This window comes from Malaya genurostris, chromosome 2, assembly GCF_030247185.1.
Source record: "Malaya genurostris strain Urasoe2022 chromosome 2, Malgen_1.1, whole genome shotgun sequence".
Classification (NCBI taxonomy): Eukaryota; Metazoa; Arthropoda; class Insecta; order Diptera; family Culicidae; genus Malaya; species Malaya genurostris.
In genome coordinates, this window is record NC_080571.1 from 121,270,281 (window position 1) to 121,292,737 (window position 22,457).

General features: G+C 37.7%; 1 protein-coding gene across 1 annotated transcript in view; it reads right to left on the reverse strand.

The window, feature by feature from the left end:
* LOC131429736 (neural/ectodermal development factor IMP-L2) overlaps positions 1 to 10,381 on the reverse strand; it is an 89,924-nt gene extending 79,543 nt beyond the window's left edge. The window contains exon 1 of the mRNA XM_058594062.1: positions 10,091 to 10,381. The gene's annotated coding sequence lies outside the window, so the exon portion shown is untranslated. The remainder of the gene's footprint in view (positions 1 to 10,090) is intronic.
* Positions 10,382 to 22,457: the final 12,076 nt, after the last annotated feature.

The window sequence follows — 22,457 nt, forward strand, 5'->3', positions numbered from 1 at the left end:
TCAAATGTTTATTTGCTCCATTGGTCAATACGGTAGGATGGTAACTGTCAATATTGAATCAATATTAACAGCGAGTCAGAGAATTTAACTCTTCAAATAAACAAGTTTTGGTATATTGTGCTTTCCGAACCTTATTTTTGCATTCACGATTTATAAAAATCAACCCAAGGATGATTGAAATTTGCTTATTTAACAATTTATCGAGGATTACAATTAAATATAATACTGTAACATATATGTTTACCATTTAAGAAGTTTATGCAATCTCTCGACAAGCTGAATTCTTCTTCAAAACTATACCAATTTATAAGTCGTATAATTAATAGCCCGATACTAACGGATTGATAAGTGTGTTGTGCTTAGAAATGTTTGTTGAACAAAGCACTAATCATACCGAACGGCTACGAATTGAAGATTTTATAGATGTTTAACCCACTTCCCTACTGATTACCTTTAACCTTAGAAAAGTGGCAGGTTCGAGTCCAGTGCACATCAAACAACAATGTTCGATGGCTCAGAACTGGTACTGAACTCGTAAGCCTATTGTCATGGCTATAGCCTAGTGTATGTTCGAGCCTCGATTTGGAAGGATGCTTAGTGTGAATTGGATTGTAGCACTAACCATGGCTTAGTCTTATCAGCAGCTGAACGGAAGCTAGATTCCAGTTTTGCATAAGAATGTATACTTTGAGGATAAATATTCTGTGACTCGTCAGAATTTGTAGTCTAATTCGTGTAGTCATTCCAAAATCGAAAGCTGGGGTGGAATCATGTAAGGTGATAAGTGACTATCACCTCCTGGTGATAAAGAGGTGATCACCAGAATGTTTGGAATCACCGAAGGTGATCACTTTTACTATCACCATCACCGGTGATTGAGCTAACTTCACCCATATATCACCTGTCAAGAAACGTCAATCGTTCAGAAGTTAAATATGAAAATGGCGTATACCGTTGAAATTAGAAAGAGTAATATATGAAAGTGGCGTATACCCACATAATATTCAAAAATCTGAAAGTTTATTTTCAATTCTTTTCATTAATCTACCCATGTTCTAGCACAAGCTTCATAAATTTTTAATAAACCACATAATGTTAACAACGCTGACAAACTGGCTTAAAAATACATGAATAGGTCATACGGTCATATAATGTCATGTAATACTAGAATTGTTTTTTTTAAACATGCTACGTCAACCTCACAGAATGTTTTTCCGCCCATTAACGGAAGTTGACTGGTCGTCTGAGTCGTACTTAAAACTACTTGAAGGTAGGTGATTCATAATGAAAACAAACTAATTTCCGAAAGGCGAATGAGCATTTGTGATTGTAAGTGAGCTGTCAGAAAGGTTCATAAAGAAATTAGTTGTTCATACGCTTGTTTCATATGTTACACTAGATTTGTTTTTCGTGTTTATTTTGATATGCAAAAGTGTTCGTTAAAGTTGACAAAATGTTTTTTCTGAACTATTTATTTTTATATAATTTTGAAAATCGTGTTTTTGTTTGGTAAAGATTAAAAATCTTATTATACATATGTAATGTTTTTTTTGTTAATTAAGTACAAAAAAATAACAAAAAACATAAAATGTGTATTAGTAAAAACACTCACAATGCATTCAAGAAAGGTATACAACATTAATTTCGAATACAATTATGTGTAATGCAAAAACTAAAATCGTGCAGTGCAGCGCTAAAAATGAACGGTCTAAGAAGTTCGTTATCGTTCGAAGTAACATTACAATAAACAAGCAATTTCCTTTTTAAACCATAGTTGTAGCCTGAACTCATTTTCCTTGTGCGACAGTAAATAAATGAAATCATTGAGGATAATTTTTATTTACGGGAAATGCTTTTCATTCACGGGTTCATCGAAACATCAATATTATAATATGAGCTGCACTTTGCTATACGATATTCAATTGAAGCTGTTATTGATCACAATTTCGTACACATCGCAGGAATTTCATTTATCGAACAATTTTAAAAGAATATGTGGATGCAATCGACGGCAATGCAATCAAATTTACATGTCTGCACTTCATCTGGAGCGGTTAGATTCCGACTGTTTTTGTTTAGCAACACAAAATATAAAATCTCACTGTTATTAAACATAAACATCCTATCTATGTTTAGTAATAACGAATTCATATCACCTTTTAGCAGCACTCATTTTCTATATTGTAAGAACGCAAAAATACAAAAGGAATTATTCTGATAAGTGACAACAAAAAAGCTATCACCGGTGTTTTGACATAAAAGTGATGATTAAGTGGTGACAATCACCTTACGTGATTCCAAAAAATAAGCGCTAAGTGAGCCCTCTCGCAGTGTTGACAGAAGTGGGTGATTATCACCTTACATGATTCCAAATTTTCAAAAGTGATAATCACCTGGTGATAATCACTTTACATGATTCCACCCCTGTTTTTTTTTTCAAGTGCTCGGTGCACACATTTATTTATTTATTTTAATCGGGTGCTAATGCGCTCCTATATGGCGCAGATCGCATGATCGATGGTTTTATTTGTTCAACTGGTGAGTATTCCATTATGAAAATAGCAACCACTCCAGATGGATTCAAAGTTCATTTCGGCCCCTCGTCCAGTGTGATCGAAAGGTAAACAAAAGTTGAAATTTTTAATACTGCGGCAAAACATCCTCCTGCACTTCCATGGTTGTCGTGAGCCGAACGCTGATAAACACTCTTCCCGCACGGCACGAGATAAGCAGGATCACGAGAGTTTTGTGTGGTTTATTGATCGTCGACAATGTATATAAACTAAACGACTCACGTGATTCGATTCTCTCGGTTGGTAAACATGGTCGGACTGGATTCAATGGCATGATTCGTTTTCGGATTTCACAACAGAAATTTCACCAGTATAATTTTCACTGGATTTTTTACATTTGTCGAGTGTGAAAAAAGGTCTCTTCGAATTCTTAATACTCAGTTATTCCCATTATTTTGTGATAATGTTACCTTAATGTTTTCTGCGCGCTGTTAGAAAATGTTATGTGTGCACATGAGAGCCTATGATTTGGACTTGTATGTTATGAAAATTGTTCAGAGGTAATACCAAATACAAATAATAATACCCCTAAGTCCCATACAAACGAACCGCCAATGTTTGGTTCACAGCCTGAACAAGTAAGCCTAGCAAATTACTCCCTTTCATTGTGATAGTTTGAAAATGTGGAAGAAGATCGTTTCTGGCAACGCTTTATGCTAGTTGCTACGGTGCAAAACAAACTTGTTTGTTTATATTTATCGTTGCTGTATTAAACTGCAACATTCAGTCTAAATATCGCCGGCACTAGCACAAAAGATGAAAAATGAACACAAACACCCACGAATCTACAAATATCAATACAGCTAGTAGTATATTCATGGTGGCTTAACCATTCTAGATTATTGTTTAACTTACATTTCGCTTGTGATCTTGATTATCAGATAAAAACTGTTTGTTTATTTATTTTTCACTATAATAAACAGTAACTATGGCGAACTTGTTCTTACCCTTCAGTGTTGCTAGTTTTATAGAAAACTCGTTAAAGTACATTGTCACTCTGACAGTGTATCATGACAGTGTACCGCACGATGCAAAATGTGTCCTTGAAAATTTGTCGAAGTATTCCGTATTATAATTTGTATTTGGTAATACCATCATCAATAAAGTAATTAGCGAAAAAAAGTAAACAAATGAAAGCTCAGTTTTTTTTGGATTATAAGAATTGAAATGTTCTTCGTGAAAATAACGTCAATCTTAGTTTGACCAATTGAATTTATTCTCTGTTTTCTGCAGAGGGGCTGCCAAATGATTTACTTTGATTTTTCCAAAACGTCCCTTGCACTATTGGCCGTTAGGTTTGCTCTGAACTTCATCAGTAATTTGAATTCGAATTACTAACGCTCTTCGCTGACCAAAACACGTAGTACACATATAGAAGTTTAGTTAAACCGTTATGAAATTTCAAAAAAAATCATTATCTGATCTTGCATCGAGATGAAAAGCAATCGTGCGTGCTTGTCCTTTCTGCATTTAAAAGCTTGCTACAGCACTTATATGTTTTATGTTATTGTTTCAATAATTTGAAACGCTAAAGTTAACTGGTTTATCTATCTGATAGTTTCACTCATCTAGGCGCAATCGACTGCCTGTTTCCAGGAAAAAGAGTAAAACGATTTGTGTAGAAGATGCATTAAGAGATCGCGAAGGAATATGAAGTAATCGTACACAACGATGATTTATAATGAATTTTCTCTTGCATTCTTTACTCCGCTTTTACTTTTTTGTCAATTGGCCATTTTGGGTTTATTATTACACGAATAAAATAAAATCGAAATTCAATCGAACAACCTTTTATTTTACAACATTGCACGGAAAGACCGAAATCAGCTTTTTGGCGAAAAAATTAGTTGATTTTCTTATTTTAGTTAGTTATTTTTTGAGACAACTAAAAAAATCTTACTTTTCCTATTTTAGATTTTTCAATTCTCATTCCCTAAATAATAATAAAATATTTGTTGAAAGGGCTATATTTTTAGTCGAATTCACCAATTCAACGTGCTGTCATTTCTTAGCTAAGGCACACTTCATTTCCATTCAACTAATTTTTTAGTTGTATTAGAGAAATAAAACGTTGTTTTCAACCAACATAAATGGTCGAATTGGCTTCTGCAATTTGCAGCTTTATAGGCTAACTGCATATCTCGAAATAGCGATTAAAGCGACACCTTGTGAGGGCTGGCGTCGTCAGCGCGGTACTCTTTAATATCCTTAGCCATGGTTTTACAAGCTAAACTCGACTATTTTAATTAATATTATTTGCATAATCAGATGAAGTATGAGCACGGTTATTGAAAATCTCTTTCAAACCATAAAATTTTCTAGTTTTCGTCATAAATCGTTGAGGAAGCGAATAAAATAAGGAAGAACGAAATGACAATGGGTTTCTCCAGGGAACTGTTTTGCGCACCAATAGCTCGCTGAAACGCGAAAATTTGTATTATCCCGTTTTTTAGGTATTTTTATTTCTTGTCGATTAAGGAAACTCGCGTACAAAAACGATTAACCACATTTAATCTCACTACATACATTTGAATATTCTTGCATCAATGTTTCTGCCTTCTTCTATAAAGGGTAATAGAATTGCTGCAAAAACGACTTTTGATCGAGCTCGATCAGACGACCAGCTCGACGAGATCGGAAAATGTTTCTCTGTGTGTGTATGTGTGTTTGCGTGTGTAGAAGGCTGAACCAATTGAAACAAACTTAGATTCGTTTGAAAGCTACTATTGAGTTATTGGTGAAGTTTGAAGATCAAGTGGCTATCCCTACCAGTTCCAGAGATATGATGATATAAGTGACGTAAGCGACGAGTCAGTTTCTATCTACCAGTGATTGTTTTATTTTAGACTGGTTCGTTATCATTTGTTTCAGATAAAAATAATGAAGGAGCATTTTCACACCTCCCAACAGGTTTTGGGAACAACTAAGAAAAAACTAACGCATATTAGAGTGCTACGTTTAGTAACGAATCTTAAGACACTCATTTCTAAAAGTGTATTTTCATATTTATTTAAGGCCTGAGCAAAGTGGGTCGCGTATAAATTGTAAATCGACCACGTGGTTCGCTCAATTCCCTTTTACATCTGTGTGTTTAAGAAAGTTATGATGGAAAAACTACATTTTGGGAGCCTCATATCAATTATGCTCTATATATCGACACTGATGCATTTTAAAGGGCCCATGTGTTCGGCATATTTTCTTGTAGTAACATGTTCTATAATTCTTCAAAGGCTTGAATTCGCTACCACGCGATGTATGCAAATTAAAACTTATAATTCACTTATAACAAGTGGATTAATGAAAACTTTGATTTTATTCAAAGAAGAAGACAGTTCCAAACAAAAGTTTTTCTGAATGCAATGCAACCCCAAAATCAACCTCTGAAACTCAAACAGAAAACGTATTTTGATGTGGTTGGGACCACTGAGCACTCTGTTAAAAGTGAATGGATTTTTACAATCTATGGCTTGAAACTATGCAATCCAATTATTGCAATTACGAAAAAACTGAAAATTTTGACATCTAACTATGTATAACTTAAAAAGTAAACATCAAATCGCAAAACCAATCAGTTGCGTACTGGCGGACGAGAAGACCTTTCATTTGCGACTAGTCTCGCCATCTCGTGACCTCTTTGTGAACAACACATAACTAACCACACACACACACGGTCATTTGCTCAGTTCGTCGAGCTGAATCGGTTGACCTTCCGGGCATCGAGTAATTTTCCCAAAAATTCGAGCAAATCCTATACCTAATTTTTTATATTTACAAAAATATTGGGAAAACTCACCAAAAAAATCTGGTTTTTGCAGATAACGCGAACAGAAGTGTTCAAAATTCCAGTTGCGTTCATGTAAATGAAGAAAATAGAGACCATTGTAAACTTTGTAAGCTATCACACTTTGTTGGACATTTCATACGCTCGATGCAGCGCACCGCGCTGGAGACGCTATGCGCCACATGGTGGCGCTTCCGGAGCTGCACAGATACCCTTTGATGCACTGTCACTGAAAAAACGGTCAGACTGTAATGACTACTAGCCACTAGATGGCACACTACTACCGACAAAAATTTCAGTCGCGGATGTCTTTTCTATATTGACAGGTATAAATGCGAAGTTGTATTGGAGAAAAAGACATAAACGAAACAACTTTTTTTGAACATATACAATTAGAGTGCAATATTCGAAACTCACTTCACTGTTCCGCGTAAAAACATTATTACGCACAATTGCTTAAAATGCGCACAAATTCTGAATACACTTTCCTCTGGGTTTACGTCATTTTTACATATCGGTTTAGAAATTTTTATATGGATATATCGTAACACATGCGAAAAACATCATAACAATTTGCAAGCAGTTTCAACAAGACTGTCCTTTTTAGCTTTTTAATGGATTGTTTTGCTTTGACACTTCTCATGAGTTTTTGGCTAATAAACTTGTTAATAAAACCAATTTCATTTTTGTTTTCTTTGTGCTGTCCTTCAGCAATGATGGTGATAGATAAATAGAAACAAATTTTCTGATTTTTATAACAAAATTAGTTGTCAATGAGAATTTTGTGTTGGATTGAAATATTGCTGGTTTGTGTCCAGGATATTCGCCAACTAAACACATTCTCTAAAATTAAAAGTTTTTTCAGAAAAGTAAATTCTTAATTTTAACTAATTTCGTTTTTGGAAATTCATGGATATTTTGTTTTTAAAATCAACTAATTCCAAAACAGTAATTCGAATTAGGCTAAGCTAGGCAGAGCTAATTTCTTTCGTTCCGTGTGGGTTAGAAAGAAATGTCTAGGATTTTGTTGTGTCTCACATACCTTACTTACCCAGAAGGATAGTAGTTTGTAAATCATATTGGTGGGATGAAGGAATTATAAGCCTTTGCAATTAGATCGCAGGGGTGAGACTGAAACTGTTGCCTCTCTTATCGTGCTTAGTCTGAACTTGTACAGAGTACTGAGTAATCGGACTGCCTTTTGAGTTATTTTCCATCACATCCGTCGTAGCCAAAATGATTTTCCCGAATTGGAGGGGGTTTTAAATTGAGGGCCGATTCTTGAGAAAATTTTCTCTACTGACAGTTTCATACAACCAATCAGTTTGCGTTACTAATTCCAGATTTACTTAAAGATGAACAAATCAGCTAGTTGTCAATCATTTAGATCTGTAAATTACTTAACTTGATATTTAGTGCAGACGTTGAATAACTTTGATATACCGAGTTATGGGTGAAAATTTTCATTAACCCTTATCTCCACAATTCAATGGGGATTGCATACCACACTTCAAAACACGATAAATTGCTTGGAGTGATAGAAATACTCAAAGATTCACACTATTTCACTGAAATCATTGACCTTGCTCAAAATACACATAGAAATAACTTCTTGAAATAGGCTTATGTGTAGGTTTTATACGTTAGACAAAAATAAAAAAATATTCGAGTTCAAACAGTATATTTCCATGCCTATACCTTTTAATAGAGACATCCTTCAGATCATCAGTCAACATTTCATGACATTCGGTTCATTAGTGTGTTAGATATCGTGCTTTTAGTGAGTCAACTTTTGAAAAATTAAACACAATGGATGAAAAAGAACTTCGCGTGTTTCTAAAACATTGTTTCTTGGCGAAAAAAAAACTACAAGTAAAGAAATTATACGAGCTTTGTTTCAAGCAAATCAATCAATAATGGCTGATATGCTGAATTTACACGTGGTCGTGCAAACATCGATATTGTACCATGCTCTGGTCGACCAACTGAGGTATTATTCCGAAATTGTCGCAAGAGTTCATTTCATCGTTATGAAAAATCAAGAAAATGACGTTACATGAGATAGCTGACATTGTTAAGAAAGCAAATTAAAGTGTAATCGTAACTTTGCATGAACACTTGAATATGAACAAAAAATTTCGAAGTGGGTGCCACGTTTTTTCACAGCGGAAAACTAACTTATCTAACTAAATTTTTTTACATGCTACCGTTCTCGAGAAAAACACTTTATCCTATAATTCCGGAACCGGAAGTTGGATTCGGATGAAATTCAGGAATTCCGTTTGGGTTCACGATACCTTTCATTTGAAATTTGTCAAATTCGGTTCAGCCATCTCCGAGAAAACCTAGTGAGATTATACACACACATACACACTCAGACATTGCTCAGCTCGACGAACTGAGTCGAATGGAATATGACACTTGGCCCTCCTCGATTTTTCAAGTGATTGCATATGCCTTTCTAAAGACAAAAAACAATTATAATACACTAAACGCCCAACGATTATCCGGGGAACGTAGAATCAATGTATTCATTTTAAAAAAATTTCTTTTGACTTTTTACCATCAATAAGGGTTATTTTATCGTGAAACAATAAAGTTAAAAAAAGTTAAAACAATAAAGACGCGTGGGCGAAGTCTATAGATCAAAGGAGCATTGCATACTATCTTGAAGATGTCTGTCTGAGTTCCCCGGTCGTTCGACCATAGGCAGGTTAAAGCCGAGTATAAATAAACGGTATAGTAATAATAATAATAATGTCTGGCTGATAACATTCGTGAGACCACGTTTAACTACGACTCACGTCAATATAGTTTAAACTGCAAGGTATATCCATTAGATATTTCATGATTTTGAATTGGAAGTGGATAGCGACAACGATTTTCTTTTGTTGAAAAATGGTTCCAACAAAAAAAATTTGCAACATAAATTGCTACTGATCAATAACAGAATAGCAACACTCGGGTCTAATGCTAATGCTAATCTAGAATCAGTCCTACGTATTAATTATACACAGTTCTAATTACACATTCTTTTCCCTTGCTTTTTTTAGCCATGAAAATGAGGTGTGTGTCACAGTTACGTTGTTGCTACGTGTTTTACAGGGCTTAGTTATAAAAAATCCCGGTATTCGAAACATTACTTTTAATTTTCAAAACAACTGCAAATCATTCAATGAAGTTGTACATACATCAGTACATCAGTTATAAACCACACGACGTTCATCAGCTCTATTTTATCAAACGTGATGCACACTCACTTAGTAGATTATTTGATATAATTTATAACACACCGTGCAACAATGCAAATTTCACACAATAATCAATCGCATTTTTTTACGTTCATGATTCCGACGGGGTACACTCACAATCGTTTTGATAAGTAATAATACGAAATTCAAAATGATTATTGCGATTAAACAGCTATTTATGAACGCACGCGAGTGCAAATGAAGTGCTTCCAAATGAAGGTAATTGTGTTTCAATTCTACATTCGCATAAAAATCATTTATAAAATACGTTGAGACAATTAAGTCAATTTTGATAAAATATCAATTACTTTCGGAAGATCTTAAGAACACGAAGAATTCCAATATTATATATTATTTCACTAGCTTTGCATAAATCCAAATAATACCACTCAAATATCCGTGTCGAAGGGAACTCTTCTGACCACATGGTACTGTACCCATCATAATACCATTGAAAATAGTCACGATTTTTTCTTTCAACTTACCTGATTGCTAAGGTTCAACCGTTGACAAAGTTTTAGATTAACAGGCACTTGATTTAGTCACAACACTAGTTATTCACCAATTTGGATTAGTCTTCCGATTGTTCAATGTGCACTTCACTGTTTTTAATCGATCGTAAGTGAAAAAAAAGGATCCTCCGATTTCGGCATCTACCTCACGGTGCCTACGCTTTCCGTTGATCGAAAAAATTCGAGCAACGTCCGTTCGCCGGTTTTCCCGAATTCACTATCCGGCGCAGATCAATTCAATTCCGATTTCGATTCGCGATTGAACAGCAACCAGTCTCGGTTGTTCCTTTTATAATCCTTGTTAAATATATGCGGTATCCAAGTGAGTCCCGAGCAACAGACTGCTGCTGCGGTGGCAAATTGATTTCTTGCTGCGTGTGGAATGAGTTGGTTAACACTGGTGCTACTTATCCTATGTATAACGCTAGTGCCAGTCGATGGTCAAAAGGGATTCGCTTTGAAGAAAGTTAAATGAAAGCAATTGAAGTGTAAATCCAAAATGTAGTCTTGATGAATTATGGATGCTTATTCTACCAACTGACATACATCTAAATTTTATGCAAAATACATAACAGCATTCAGAATGTCAGAGATAATTCAATCACCTGAAAGGGAGATATAGTCAATCAGTGAAATCAATTGCTGTAGTGCATCAACATAAAAATGGGAAAAGCTTTTAAAAATAGGTAAAATAATTTACAGAGGGATTCAACCATTTCTAATTTCTAATTTTTCTGTCAGGGTAAAGCTATTGTATGTTGTTTTGACATCATAAAGAAAAGTAGACAAAATTAAATTATGTTATTCTCTTATCCTACTTGACCCGAGATAAGACAGACAGTCATAGTCGACAAGTCGTGCAAAAAGATTCACACATTTGCAAAAAAAAGTGCTGTAAATCACCGACGAATTTTTTTACGATGAATTCGTAACGGCGTATTATTATTTCTATCTAAAGACTGTCCCAGAAAGTATGGACGCAACCAAAAACCGCTGCCATTTCGCAATGGTTCAGAATCTGTCAATTTTTATGGCTGCGTCCTGTTGTTTACACTCTTCTCTAACCACTTGTGCAGTTGTTTATTCGTTTTCATTAGTGGACTTTCAGCAGAACAACGTTGAAAAATTGTGTACAAATGGTGCACAGAACGCGGACTGTCACTGAGACAGACAGCAAAAATGGAAGGAGTAAGTAAAAAAGCCGTACGAAATGCAATCAGGAAGTTCGGTGAGGATAACACCTTTGAGGATAAACCGAAAACGGGTCGAAAAAAGGTCCTGCTAACCCTCAGTTGGATAAACGTATACTGAAGGCGTTCGAACAAAAGAAGGAGGTTTTAGTTCGGGGTGTGGCCAAAAAAGTGGGCACTTTGAAGTCAAATGTTTTTCGTGCTAAAGAACGTTTGAATCTTTGAACCTATAAGAAGCAGAAACAACCAAAACGTAGTCCGAAACAAGAAGCATCGATCAGGCCGAGGGGTCGAAAGCTGTACAATACGATTCTTGCTGGAAATTCGAACTGCATAATCATGGGCGACGAAACCAACGTGAAACTCGATTACAAATCTTTGCCGGGACCACAATATTATACGGTGCGAGAAGGGCAAGTGTTAAACCAATCCGAGACATCGATTGAAGTCGAAAAATTTTGTAAGAAAGCTATGGTCTGGCGAGCAATTTATAGCTGCGGTAAGATTTCGAAACCCTTCATCACCACTGCTTCAATGAACAGCGAAATATACATCAAGGAATGTTTACAAAAACGACTTCTACCCATGTTTCGAAGCCACAAGGACCTGTTGTCTTCTGGCAAGATATTGCTTCTTGCTACTACTCGAAATCAACGGTAGAACGGTATACTACCAAAAATGTCACTTTCGTCCCAAAGGACATGAATCCACCAAATTGCCCACAACTTCGACCAATTGAGGAATTTTGGGCATTAACGAAGCCACATCTTAGGAAACATGTCTCGGCAGCCGAAACCATTCAACAGTTCGAAAAAGATTGAAAAAAAATTTCAAAACTTGTCGCCAAGAAGTCTGTATGGAATTTAATGAGGAACGTTCGTAAGAAGGTGCACCAGCTAGTCTACAATGGCTAAGTAGCAAATGTTGAGAATAATATTCTGTTGTTGTAGTCTAATATTATCAGTATATCGAATAAAAGTTGAATATCTAACACTTGTGAATTATTTACAGCGAAATCAAAGTGCGTCCATACTTTCTGGGACAGTCTTTAATATGGTACGATCGAATCCAATATTATTGGAGTTAGATACCATTTCAATTCAGATTGAACATCTCATCAGCATGATGACCATCATTACTGTCCGTCCCATCTTCATCGTTCACAAGGATGCTTTATGAAATTTACTTTACGCCAGGGAGACGACTTATTTGACTCTGTTATAAGTGTCACGAAGCTCGCTATGATTTGAAATGATAACAGGTCTGAAATCTGCTCTAGGTAAACGATGCGACCATATAATATTGTTAATTATTAGCTGTTTCTTTGAACTTCGAGTACTCGGAAACTTGAAAGAAAGAATACAATCATTAGTTTTCAGGTATTTATTAACACTAGAGAGACGACTGTCGGAAGAGGTTGATCTGAATATCTACAATATAAATCGGAACAACCCCGCAGGTCTTCAGTTTACGTCGCAGAATTAGCTGCTATTCAGTACACCCTTGAGATCATTGAAACCTTGCCCAAAGACCATTACTTCATTGTCACGGACAGTCTAAGCTCAATAGAAGCTCTCCGGCCAATGAAGCCAGGAAAGTATCCCCCATATTTCCTGGGGAAAATACGGGAACATTTGAGAACTTTATCTGAACGGTCTTATTCAATATCGTTAGTCTGGGTCCCTTCGCATTGTTCCATTCCGGGCAATGAAAAGGCAGACTCATTGGCTAAAGTGGGCGCATTAGAAGGTGATATTTATGAAAGACCAATCTACTTCAATGAATTTTTCAGTATCTTTCGTCAGAAAACTCTCGAAAGTTGGCAAACTTCATGGAGCAATGGCGAACTGGGGCGATGGCTACATTCCATTATCCCTAGGGTATCGACGAAACCTTGGTTCAGGGGGATGAACGTGAGTCGCGATTTCATTCGTGTTATGTCGCGGCTCATGTCAAATCACTACACTTTCAACGCACATCTCCGGCGTGTTGGGCTTGCGGAGAGCGGTCTCTGCACCTGTGGCGACGGTTATCAGGGCATCGAGCATGTCGTGTGGTCGTGCGTTGAGTATCGTGACGCCAGGTCGAAGCTACTGGAATCCCTTAGGGCCCGAGGTAGACCGCCTGAGGTTCCGGTTCGGGATGTGTTGGCGAGTCGGGATAGTTTATATATGCTTCTCATATACCAGTACCTTAAACACATTGATATACAAGTGTAATGTGTTATCCCTCGCTCAGAAAGTATAAACTCCACCTACAGGTTCGACACTAACATCCGCCCGATTCTCTCGATCCCCATCCCTATCCACCATCTTCATTGGAACTAACAAGATCTTTTTTTGTCACTAACTTTTTCGTTACCCCTTCCCTGTCTCTTCACCATATCGATGGCAACTAATTAGATCTCTATCGTTTTCAAACATTTTGTTCCCACATCCCCCTTTTACCCGTTTCCACAATATTTACTTTATTTTTTCATTCTCTTCCGTAACATCACCATCATCGTCCACGGAAGACCGCTCCAGTCGAAAACCAGCATGCGGGCCACCCGCCGGGCCTTCGTAGCCTGGGGGTGTTTCCCGCGGACCCACACGGACCGAAGGATGCGACCAAGACCCTCATGCAATATTCAATTCACCGGCCACTACCGATCGCCAGCTGAAAGCTGAATTCTCGAGAATCCGCTACCGCTACATTACATAATGATACTATTCTAGTTTTAAGTTAGTCGTAATTAAGAATAGTAAATACCCTTGGCATCTTAGAGCTTAAGCAGTGTGCCTTAAAATTATATTATAATGTTGAATATAAAAAAAAACCGCAGGTCGTTCTGTTATAAACAAAATCATCCAGCCACTTCACACGTTCGTCGATCTTTAATGTCGATCTTAAAAAACGTGTGTTTAGACTATAGTCAAAACTGTTTGGATGACAAACCGTGATTTGTTGTTGAATTTTCAAGTTGCTTTGAAAATAGGTTAAAACTTATCGGTTTACCTTCGAACGCTCATTTAGTATCTATAACAGACATAGAATAAGAATACGGACGATATCAATAATCATGTTCAAAAAAATTTAAAATCGAAACAAATACTTATTCGTAGATATCGTGTTAAATAACCGATGATAGTCTTATTTGGATCTTCTTTGTAAAAGCTCAAACCTATTTCCCTTCGGATTTCCTTTAATTTCGTACTTTCAACCTTTGTTTAAAAATGCTAACTCCTTTGCCCTTTCGCTTTAATTTTAAAGGCAAATGCTAACTCCTTTGTCCTTTCGCTTTATTTTTAGGCATACCATAGTTTCTTGTCTCCATTCGTGAAATAATAAAATGGTTCCATTTTCGAACAAACTCCTAGAACACGTAGAAATGTGGTCGGTTTTAAACACTCACAGGTCACTTTATTTTGTATCAATTATTAATATTATTTCATTATTTGATTGGAAATATTTCTACGATTCGATTTGAATGTATCAAGCCACGTATTTTCAATTATAAATGGTTTAAATTTTGATTAGTAGCGAGCAGTGTCCTATTTTGTCTGCTAAATATCTCCGGCATATCGGACTTCCCTGCCATAGACGACGGTTTTTTTTTTTTTTGTTTCAATTATAGAGGCTTTAACATTAATGTCATTCGCCTCTTCGGGCCAGAAAAACTTTCTGACCCTATGTGCGGGGTTGGGAATCGAACCCAGGCGGGCTGCGTGAAAGGCATCGACTTACCCATCACGCTATACCCGTCCCCACGACGGTTTTGAAGGAGTAAGTGATTTATCAAAGGGAAAGCGTCGCTCTGATTGGTCAATCGATGCAAAAGTGAAGCTGTTGGAAGCACGCGAATTTATAAATAAAAGCGAAATTATAGCTAACGTTTCAGTTCTTCGCGTAGCATGCTAGAGTTAGGTTGTTGCTAGACAGCAAGACAAAAAGTGTCATGAAACGATTTAAATCTTTAATTGGTATGCTCTGATCTTGTGTCATGCAAGCAGGGATGAAATTTTATGTTATGTCGTTTCGCCTGAGAAATTGATAAATTGAATTTCTATAAATTTTGAGTGCTTAAGATTAATTTCTAATTTATATACGATGAACTTGATTGATAATGAGAAAAAGTTTATCGCTTCAACCGAAATCGCAGAATGGTAGAGAAACTTAACGCTATAAAAATAACTGCTTGCATACAAAACTTAAACACAAGCTTGGCGAAGAGAAGCTTTAATATCAAAATCCGTATCGCAAGTATGTATAAAGATATAATTGCATACATTTGGGATATTGGTGTAATTTCGTCGACTATAAAACAAACAATGTTCGGTGTTGGTTCCTAATCAAGATAAATCTAGACAGACTCTCGTGCCATTGTGGATTCAAAAGTGTGACGATTGATTGAACTGTTTGATTGTAGATCATTTGAAAATTTGGGTTGCCTTGTTCCACATCAATGGCTCGAACAACCCCATGGGGCTGATCCTTGTAGTTTTTTAGGTATAATTATTTATTAGACGGGGGACAATTAAGCCGCTAAAACCCTAATGGTATACGTGTTGCGATAGAATTCAGTCGAAACATAGCTTTAGAATTCTATATATTTTTTTCCTATGCGCCTTCTTTTAAACTCTTAATATAGTGCAAACAGTCATGTAGATAAAAGTTCATATTTGTGTTGACTCTAAATTCTAGCATAAATAGATGCTTCCTATTGCTTATTTGTGTTGACTCTAAATTCCAGCATAAATAGATGCTTCCTATTGCTTTGATTGTTTCCATTGTATTTATGCTATTGTCACATTACGAAAACAAGTATTTTTCATTATTGTTACTATGACGTCATAAGCTTTTAGCAACATTCCAGCTTTTTGTTATAAACATTCTTTAAACTTTAATGTATGTTAAAGATTGGAGAAATGGCATGCGAATGCAACTATGTAATGAAAACCGCGAAAATGTTACCCCAGAGACAGAACTTGAACCCGTAACTACCCTTCATTTGAAAACATGAAATATGGGGGGTACATCAGCGTCATCATCTATTTGATGATCTCAGCTGATGTGTTGTCGCAATGAAGATAGACTTTCTGTCGGATGGGTTTCCATAGAGATAGGACTATGATTGAATGCTGTGGCGGCCAAATAAAGCGAAGCATACTTGGTTCTTCTAATCAATTAGGTTGTCTGTTCATGTGTTTCCATATGCAGGGTGGTTTAGTTGACAAAACAATTTCACCGGTTATGGGGATAGCTACGGGTTCGAGTTCCATCTCTGTGGTAAAATTTTCGCGATTTTCATTACATACTTGCATTCGAATGTCATTTTTCCAATCTTTTTTTCCTCGTTAGATACTGATCAAAATTAAAACTAGCTCCAAACGTCTCTGCGTCCTAACGAGACGTAGATCTCTTCATTGATTTTTCTGTTTCAATTGAATTTGCTTATATCAATTAATAATGCTTATACCAGACGAAAAAAATATTAAATTGTGGTTAAAGTTTGCGATCCTTAAAAGGGTCTAATTGTTGAACTTCGTGCATATTAAATAAGGTCACATGCATTTTCCTTGAATCTGAGGATTCTTCTGATGAATATTGACGGAAATAATTGCTACTTGTTCGGTGCGAACAAGCAAATCGACCAAATAGTCTCGACAGTTCGCTTTCACATCTCAGCTAAGTCAGTCGATAAAACAAAACCGCTTACGTTGGGGACAGAAGAAACCAAGTACAGTATTGTGTAGTGCAAAATTGCAAAATTCGACCTTCGATACGAGAACTTGAAGGTTTGCTTAAGGAGCAAATGCATCTTGACATTAAACGTGTGCATTTACTTCAATGCAATAAGAACAATAATGTTGTTTATATATATGGATGACGAGAGTTGGATGCAATTCAATTAGCTAAAGACAATAATAATGTGCACTATGTGGAGCATGAAAATATCAAGTACAACATTCCAGTATATATGAAAGATAGTGGTATAGAAGTGCGTGTGCATGATCTTCCCTCAAGCGTCATCGATCCTTATATTCGCAAAACTATGTCCCAATACGGAGAGATTCTTTCTATCGAAAAAGAAAAGTGGAAGAAATTTTTTCCCCGGTATTCTAAATGGTGTACGTTTGTTACGCATGCGCTTGAGGAGGCCTATACCTTATTATGTACAGAGATGGCATTTCATCAGAGTGATACACGCTGGAGTCAGATTCTTGTCCACACCGAGGATGCAAAAAACGAAGCACCGCACAAAGAGGAAAGCGCACTTCTTCTCAGTGTCGAATAGACAGCATTTGAGTGTGTGCTTGTGGTTAAAGCAGCTGGCGAGAGTGAAACACATTCTCTTCGCATGAATCGCTCACACGCGCTCTCGTCTAAATACACCCAAGTGACCACTGGCGCGTGATGGTGAGCGAACACTTCTGTGAACTTCAATTAATAGAGAGTAGATCTGGCCTTGCTATGAAAAAATTGCAAGGAAAACCGAAAATTTTACGATAAATTGTTTATTTTGCTGATTTTGCGTTTCCACGCTTCTTATACGCAAACCATACAGCAGTGTGCTCACCGGCGTGTACACCTTTGTGAAAGTATCTGCATCCACCTCAGAGCATTTATTTGCTAATGCTCTAGCACTTTGGTGCGATTCAGTGGAAGAGGTAAAAGGAAATAAACAAACGCACTCATGATGCGTGCACACTTTATACAACAGTGGTGTATAAATGTGAAAGAGAAGAGCTCTCGTTGAAGTTGTCAGTGCGAGGGGAGAAATTTTGCTTGCTCTTCGTCACACAGAGGACATAGACATCTAGCTTATGTGACATTCGGTCAGGATACAAGAATCCCGTGCAAATCACTTGTTACCTATGACAATCAGATGGCCACATGTCAATATTGCCAAAAAGCTGTTCACTACGGTAAGCCATGTGATAAACTGGACAAGGAGACAACCACACCAAAGGACAACGGTGCTTCCTTCACACCAACCCCAAGCAACCCCAGTAGACCTGTGACAGTCACCAACAACAGTGAAGCATCCCCTTCAACGAAACCATCCAACGTAACCCCTATAGAACAAAGTACACCAGCTGCAGTTAACAACTTACCATCCAACCAACCAGCAACTGAAAACAATGTACAACAAGACGCATCTACAGCAACTAGCAACAAAATCAACAACAATACCACCGATGCGGCAATGGATGACGAGACGAACCGCGAACAAACCCTGCCCCTCAATCCTCGCAGGAGGGAAATGGAAGCTCCTCTCCTCCTAGAAAAAGGGTGACAATGAGATCCAATACAAAAAAAAATTTATCTAAAAACTCAGCTCAATCGGCCACGTAAAGCTTGTACGCAAATAGGCCTGAATAAAATATCTTTTAAATAAAAAAAATAGTCTCTATCTGGTTTGAATAGAATTGGTCGTGAAATGGCGACTCCAATCCCTTTCTCATGCCTCTACGAGTGTCTTGTGATGACCGGCGTCGACTGGGTGCTACCACCTTTCGCAGTAGTAGCAGAATGATAGGATGCGAGCGAGAAAGGGAGCGGGTTATCCCGTTCTACGATTTGACAGAATTAAATACCTGTCGCAGGTGTCAGTTATGTGGGGGTGGCAGACAACAAAGAAACCTCCACGATGGCCTTCCGGCAATACAGGGGGTTGGAGCATGCCTAACGAATCACCCGGAAAATACTCGTTACGAATAATTTAGCGAAAAATACGAACCTAGGCGACGAATAAAAGACAATGATTGAAAGCTCGGCACATGGGACTGTAAATTGGAAGGCTTCTCAGGGTGCGATCGAATACTGCACGATGAGTTGCAAACTCTCAATTTCGTTGTCGTAGCGCTTCCTTCTACCAGAGCGGTGGTACATCTAGTGTACTAGGAACTGGCTTCATAATGTTGGGCAAGAGGCGTCAGCGAGTGGTTGGCTGGGAACCAATCAGCGACAGGATATATGTGCTGAAGATTCAAGACCGTTTCTTCAATTACAGCATCATCAACGTACACTGCTTGCATGAGACAAAACCCTATGAAGAGATGGATGCAGCTGGAGCGTACCTACGATAGCTGCCCATGGCGAGATGTGAAACTCATACTTGGCGATATAAACGCGCAAGTAGGTCGGAAGGCAGTGTACAGGCCTGTAATCGGGCTGAAGAGCATGTGCACGGTTTCCAACGACAACGGCCAATGATACGTGAACTTCGCTGCTTCCCGAGGAATGATAATCCGAAGCACCGAAGTCTTCTTCCGCAAAGCCACCTGGAGATCACTCGATCAACATACGGAAAACCAAATCGACCACGTTCTCACCGTAGGCCGATTCTTCTCCGACGTCATCAATGTGCCAACATTGAACCATCCGCACCATCCAAAGTGCCAACATTGAATCGGATCACTATCTTGTCGCGGTTTGTATCGCTCAAATATCGACGGTGCACAACACGCGTCGCGCATGAACGTCGAGACTCAATATCGAGCAGCTACGTAGATCGTACTGTCGGGGAATATGCGCGGGTGCTTCGGTGCTAGTGCTATCACCGGAAGAGCAGCTTGACGCGGTGTCTCTTGAAAATGGCTGGAGGAATATAAGCCATAAGTATCCGCCATAAGTAGCACTGCCGCAAGCGTACTAGGTACGTGGTTAACGAATCGAGGAAATGACTAGTTTGATGGCAACCGCCCAACTGCTGAGATCGAGGAGAGGGATGCATCAAGGACGAGGATACTGCAACACCACACGATCGACGATCGAAACAGACAGAACTTGGTTTTCCAGCCAGAAGGAAGATCGTGATCGCGAAGCAATGAAACAGTTATACTTCGTGAATCATACAAAGAAGTTCTATGAGAAGGTGAGCTGCTCACATGGAGGCCATACGCCATAAGCGAAATGTTAGGAGATACCTGTGGTAATCTTTTCACGAACAAATGTGAGGTGATCGACAGGTGGAAGCAGTATTACGACGAGCATCTGTTTGGGAAAACACAAGAACGACACAGGAATCAATCTGGGTGCACGATCAACCGGTGACAGATTCCCCGCACCTGATCTATCGGAGATAAGTGAGAAGATCGGCAAGCTGAGGAGCAACAAGGGCAATGACCAAATGACAGGCGAGCTTCTCAAACATGGAGGAGAGGCAACGGCTAGAGCACCGCACTGGATGATTTCTAAAATTTGGGAGGAGCAGATTGAATTTTGTCACTTTCCTACCGTTTTCTGAGCAACTGTTGCCGAAACAAGACGCACACGAGAACCATCTCAGATCTAAATGCAGATCTTGTTGATTGTGACAATCCAATGCACTTTTGTCGTGAATACGACTTACTTTACTGTGGGGCGCCTTTTCAAAATTGGCCATATGGAAGAATGGGCATAACTTAATCGTGAATATCTCGACTTATATTAATGGCTGCAACATAATTCTTTCACTATTTCATCAGGAATATGATCAGTAATTTAGGATATTTAGGATATAATATTTTGAACAGTGTGAGATAACCACAAACAACTCAAAAATAAAATTTTCCTAAAACTTGAAAACAACGCGGAAAACTCTTCACTTTCGCTTAGGTTTTTCGCGCAAGGACGACGATTTTGAGGTAGTCATGCAGATATCTTCAACTGAACGTTATAAAAGGAGAACCGTGGTCGAAAATCGATCAATCGTCATCTAACACTCGATGTGGATAGACGAATCATTTCTTCTTGTGTGTTTTATGGAAGCAGACGTCGTGGCGAGAGGACGTATTCAAACAACGGAATCGGAGAGCGCATCTTCTGCGTGGTTAAAATCCTCAAACGCTCAGGTCGTAGTTCTTATTTGTTTTCCGGTCGTCAAGGTGAGAAGACGCATTAAACCAGTTTCGCATCATTTGGCACTGCGAGCGGATGTGTCGGTTTGTACGCAAGCTAGTTTCAATTCAAGCAAGAACGATTGCATCAGACAACAGAGCTGCTGGTCGTTTGCATTGAAGAGAAAGAAAACGAGAAACGAAAAGTGGACATTATATAAAAGCAGCCGTTCTAATGGCTCTAAATGTTAACTAATGAACTATTAAGATTACTTCTTTGCAAATCGAAGGTAAAAATCATCAGTTTAGTGAAGGTCCAAAATAATTTGATTTGCTTCGTGCACTTTTCGCTGTGCGAAAATCGTTCGAGAAAAATATTCTGAACTGTGCTAAATATCGTAGAGAATTCCACAATTTGATCCTTCCAAAAGGCAGAAATGAATCCTGTACAGCATCTTTATAGTTTCTTTAAATAAAATATGCAAATCCGGAATTAGATAATCGACGTGAAAAAGTTTCACATTTTTGATTCTTTTTTTTCTTCAGGAATGCATTTTGATTTGATCTGATTTTTCTTCATGAATGCAAATAAATCGCATAAATCACATATGTGTTCAAAAGTTGTATCTTCATGACTGCGTAAATCGTTTATCAAAAAGTCTAACTAGAATGAGTACAGAAACTCCGAAAGCAAAACTCGGCCAACCATCTTGCCATAGAGCTTTATGACGTCGCTGATATTGTAATACGCAATCTTGAGAAGATAATGGAAACATCCATCGGATTGATAACCGTAGCTTTGCGTATCGAACTAGTTACAATTCGAAAACATAATATATGAGAGAAAAAGGCTTTGAAAAGAAACGCCTTCCACAACGAATATTGATAGACGGTGACGATATCGAGGTGGTTGATGAGTTCGTGTGTTTGACCTCACTAGTGACCACAGAGAAATACAAAGGCGTATTTTAGAAGGAAATCGTGCGTATTTTGGACTAAGAAAAAAATCTTCGATCAAGTAAAGTACGCAATCGCACAAATTTGACCATATACAAAATGCTCATTAGCTGCCATAAAAGGGTAAGTAAACAAGCTAAACAGCGGAACAGATTTACTAATATTACTTCTGGTTACTAATTACTTATAGCTTTCTCATGCATCAGAGAAAAATTTCATAGATTCCTGAACATATTTCCGATGACATAGAGCAGGAATAATGTTGTTACGTTAAATAAGACTCGAGATATTCAAGACCAAGGCCGTATTACTCTCTCACATGCTGAATTTTGAAAAGGTTACTATGAGGCGTGAAGCAAGACCTATTCGAGTCAAATAAAAAACTTGCCC